The following is a 4,740-nucleotide window of genomic DNA, read 5'->3' on the forward strand; positions in this document are numbered from 1 at the left end:
CAAGGCACAGCTCAGGGGCCGCGCTGGCTGGACTGGTCAGACCTGCTCCTTCCCAGGCCATCTCTTTCCTACCCTGAACAGGGCAGGTCTGCAGGACACTGCTGTCATGTTTGAGGGAGCCGTTGGCCATCCACTTAAACAGTCAGTGTTTTTCCCTCCAGTAGCTTCCTTGAGATTAAATGGATGACTTGTATGATTGTTTTTCTTTTCTTTTTTTGATGCTAGGTCTCACTCTGTTGTCATGGTTGGAGTGCAGTGGTGTGATCTTGGCTCCCTGCACCCTTGGCCTCTTGGGTTCAAGTGATCCTCCTGCCTCAGCCCGCAAAGCACTGGGATGGCTTAGCACCACTGTGCCTGGCTGATGTGTGAATTTTAAGTGCATGATTCAGTGGCTTCTAGTTTATTCAGAGTTGTGCATGTCTCAGCACAGTCGATTTTAAAACATTTATATCATCCTAAAGTGAAACACTGCAGCTACCAGTCTGCCTGCTGTATCCATGGCTATGCCTGCTCTGGACATCTGATGTAAACAGAGGTATGACTCTGACCTCTGAGCCAGGCTTTGTTACTTAGACAGCAGTTTTGTAGCGGGTCTCAGGACTCGATTCCTCATTAGGGCTGAATTGGCTGTAGCCCTTCAGCTCATGTCATCCTGAAGCTGGTGGGGGATCACTGGGCCTCTGGCTGCTGCACCAGGGGAGGGGGACTCCTGGCCTCATGGCAGACTAAGCCGGGGCTCTAGGCATTGGGGTGCCCAGCAGGCATTGGGCTCCCACTGCGGTGGGTGGAGCTGTCTCCACTCACCCTGCCTTTGCGGCTGCTTCTCCCCAGACCATGACCTGGTGGCCAGGGCCCAGCATGTGACTTTCGATGGCCGGGTGTGGGACCTCAGCATCCAGTGCAGCAGCATCCTGCTGGCCCAACACTTTGCTCACAACGCATTCTCCGTGTTGCTCAGTCGGACAGGCTCGGGGCTCATGGCCCTGACTGCAGAGCTCAACCACATGACCCTCATCTTCTACCCCAGCCTGCAGGTAAGGAGGAGAGGCCTGAGCTTCCCCTGGAGACCTGTGCCTGTGGCAGGCTGCCTGGAGTTACAGCCTTTTCAAGCTTTTCCCCTGTCTGTGGGTCAGCCCTCCTGCCCACCCCTCTGGCCCACAGGGCTACAGTCTATACAACTCCTCCCTGCCGGGGGATAGCTGTCCAGACCTACAGTTGCATCCTTCCATGACAAGGAGGGACATCTCTAGGATTGAGCTGGCCAGTGAAGACGAGGTAGCCATCTCCTGTGACGTGCCCACCAGCCTCTGCATCCTGACTCTGGGCCTCTGGCACCATGGTGAGTCTGGGCCCTGGCGGGGTTGGCCACACCACCAAGAGTCTCTTTGGGATGTACCATTCTCAGCTTCCAGTGCAACAGGTCCCCAGGCTGTAGGCGGCAGCTGTGGTTGAGATGACGGCACTGAGGTCCAAGGCTTTCTGCCGCCATCCCTGGGATACATGGCTCCAGGGTGGAGTTGGTCCTTCTGTGTTCCTCTGCCAAGGTACACAAAGGGTGGGCCTGGATTCCGGCCACTCGAGCTGAGGATGTGGAGAGGGGTCGGGGGGACACATGCTGTCCTTAGTCCCTGTGCTTTCTCTCCCTCCTCTGATCAGGGTTTGGAGCCAGAGCCCTGGGCTCCAGGAGTCTGGAGAGGAGGTGGCAGGGTTCTACCAATCCTTGGTGTGCCTCAGGCTTGTGTCTCATACAGGTCCCCTGGGGGAGGATCACGGGCTCTCAGGACCTACTCAGCTTCCCTCCTCCCCACAGGCATACCCGCTGGTCTTCTGGGCACCAGTGACAATGAAGCAGGCAATGATCTGATGTTGCTGGATGGCTCTGTGGTCCACAGCCTGAAGAAGCTCAGCCTGGCCTGGCAGGTGAGGAGGTGCACCTGCCCTTCCTCCCTCTGGCTGAGGCTCTTGAGGGCTGCTCACTGCAGAGTCCCAGCAGAGGCGGGTGGCTTGCTGGCTCTGCAGGGGTCTTTGCAGGCCCAGGGTTGGGGGCAGCCTCCTGCTGAGGCCGATGTATGTGGGTGATCCAGGTGGTCCAGCAGGAGGCCTGAGTCTTATGTCTGTCCCGCCAGGTGGATGGTGACTGCAGGGCCACCGAGAAGACTCAGCCAACCTGCCCAGGGCAGAGCCCTACCCTGCCCAGCCTTCTTCCAGGACCCCCGCTCCAGATTGGGGAACTTCTGGGTGGTGAGTATAAGCCTGGCCCCTAGGGCACAGAAAGCCCTTTCCCCAGTCTACCCTAGGGAGTGGCATGGAGGGGGGGCCTAGGCTAGAGACAGTGACTGGGTGGCCCTGATTTCAGGTAGACTCTGCCCCATTCCTCGGCCTGTGTGTGCAGGACCCGGGAGCTCCAGCCTGCCTGCACTATGGTGGCCGCCTTTTATCCACCTGTGTGCCTGCAACTTTGGACCCCTGGCCCCTCCTCCACAGTGCGATAAGCTGCTCCAGCTGGCTGGCACTCTGCCCCTTGGCTGGCATCTGCCTTCCAGCTGGAGGGAAAATGCGTCTCCCTCTCTTGCCAGGGAGAACAAATAATTGTCATTCAAGGAGCTAAGAGTCAAAACAAAACATTTACAACCTGATACAGCTTGGATGTGCGTCCCCTCCAAATCTCACGTTTGTTAGAGGGGGTACATCCCTCATGGATGGCTTAGCACCCTCCGTTTGGTGAAGTGTGAGTTCTTGCTCTATTAGTTCACATGAGAGCAGTTTGTTTATAAAGAGCCTGGCACCTCCTCTCTCTCTTTGCACCCCCCTCCTGTTTCTGCTGTGATTGTAAGCTTCCCGGAGCCTCACCAGAAGCCAAGCAGATGCTGGAGCTGTGCTTGTACAGCCTGTAGAAATGTGAGTTAATTATATCTCTTATTTATGAACTGTCCAGGCTGGAATGTAGTGACATAATTTTGCCTCATTTCAAAGTCCACCTCCCAGGTTCAAGCAATACTCCTGCCTCAGCCTCCCAAAAATACAGTCTGGTATTTTTGTAGAGATGGTGTTTTGCCATGTTGCCAGGCTGGTCATGAATTCCTGATCTCTGGTGATCCTCCTGCCTTGACCTCCCAAAGTGCTAGGATGACAGACATGAGCCACCGTGCCCAACCTCATTAGGGTTTTGAATGTCCACTACCATTTAGGGAAAATGCTCAGCCCCTGTGTTACTTCTGCTCTCATACCGCAAAAATCGTCATCATCACAGAAGATGACTTCTGTGAGCAAATGTGTGGGGGTTTGTCCCACTACCAGGGTGGACCTCTAATTCAGTTCTAACAACAGCTACCTTGAGATTCTTTAGCCAGTGCTGCATATGATTGCTCCAGCCAAAGCCCCACTAAAAGGGCCTAGAGGTCAGTATCAACAAGAGGAGTGGACTTCCAAGAGCTACAGATGCCAGAATTAGTGGCTACCATTCATAGACATTTAAAACTTAACGAATTCAACGGCAGAAGAGAAAATTGATCAATTGGAAAATATGGCAAAGGGCAGATGAAATGAGAGGATTCAAGATGTCTCAAAGACATTCTAGGCTGGGTGTGGTGGCTCATCCCTGTAATCCCAGCACTTGGGAGGCCAAGATGAGTGGGTCACCTAAGGTCAGGAGTTCAAGACCAGCCTGGCCAACATGGTGAAACCCCGTCTCTACTAAAAACACAGAAATTAGCCAGGTGTGGACATGTGCACCTGTAATCCAAGCTATTTGGGAGGCTGAGGCAAGAGAAACGCTTGAACCCAGGAAGTGGAGTTGCAATGAGCCAAGATCTTGCCACTGCACTCCAGTCTGGTGACAGAATGAGTGTCTGTCTCAAAAAAAAAAAAAAAATCCAGAATGAAAACAGAGACAGGACCCAGGACCCTTTAGAATCAGGAGTCACAATCCCCAATACGATAAATCCATCCATACCTAGACCCATCCAAACACAATTGCAGAAAAGACAAAGAACAGGTCCTAAAAGCTACTGAGGAGGGTGGAAAGAAGGAAGAACATGTTGACAATTGCTTTCCCACCAGCAGCAATGGAAGACAGTGGAGTAAGAGAAAGTAAGCATGAGATTAGGGTTGATCCCCAGCTCAACTATTACTGAATGAAATAACCTCTCAGCACTGATCTGTCTAGAGATCTCTTTACCACAAATGGACACTCAAGGAACACATCCACATGTTCATTTATGTACTGTCTATGTCTGTTTTCCTGCTACAGGGGCAGAGTATCTGCAAGGGAGAACACATTTTTGCTCTCTGAAAGACTCAATTAGGAAGAGGGAAAGATAAGCTACAGATTGGGAGAAACATTTACAAACCATGAGACCAAGGACTCATCTCCAGAGACTCATCTCTAGAATACATAAAGAACTCAAAGCTCAAAGGTAGGCCAGGTGCAGTGGCTCATGCTTGTATTCCTAGCACTTTGGGAGGCTGAGGTGAGATGGCTTGAACCTGGGAGTGCAAGGCTGCAGTGAGCTCTGACTACACTCCTGGCTGCATGACAGAGTGAGAGCTTGTCTCACAGAACAATACTTTCAAATTAACAAATGGGAAACAAATGCATGAACACTGTTTTCACTCCCAACCATAGAGAAGCAAGGTCGTGCTACACACCTGAGCTCCGGTGAGTTCCGGCACGGGTTGCTGAGTTCCAGGGACTCCACAGCATAAAGCATTATTTGAACATCCAAATGGCTAGGTTGTGAT

At 52.5% G+C, this 4,740-nt stretch overlaps 1 long non-coding RNA gene across 1 annotated transcript; it reads left to right on the plus strand.

Moving 5' to 3' along the window:
- The first annotated feature begins 2,197 nt into the window (after window positions 1-2,197).
- Window positions 2,198-4,334, plus strand: LOC116547235. The gene is made up of 2 exons (XR_004266990.1): window positions 2,198-2,241; window positions 4,250-4,334. It is a non-coding gene; the product is annotated as an uncharacterized LOC116547235 (long non-coding RNA).
- The last annotated feature ends 406 nt before the right edge of the window (window positions 4,335-4,740 follow it).

Source organism: Sapajus apella, unplaced genomic scaffold (assembly GCF_009761245.1).
Source record: "Sapajus apella isolate SASKATOON/1434 unplaced genomic scaffold, GSC_monkey_1.0 scaffold2449, whole genome shotgun sequence".
In the NCBI taxonomy this organism is placed as follows: domain Eukaryota; kingdom Metazoa; phylum Chordata; class Mammalia; order Primates; family Cebidae; genus Sapajus; species Sapajus apella.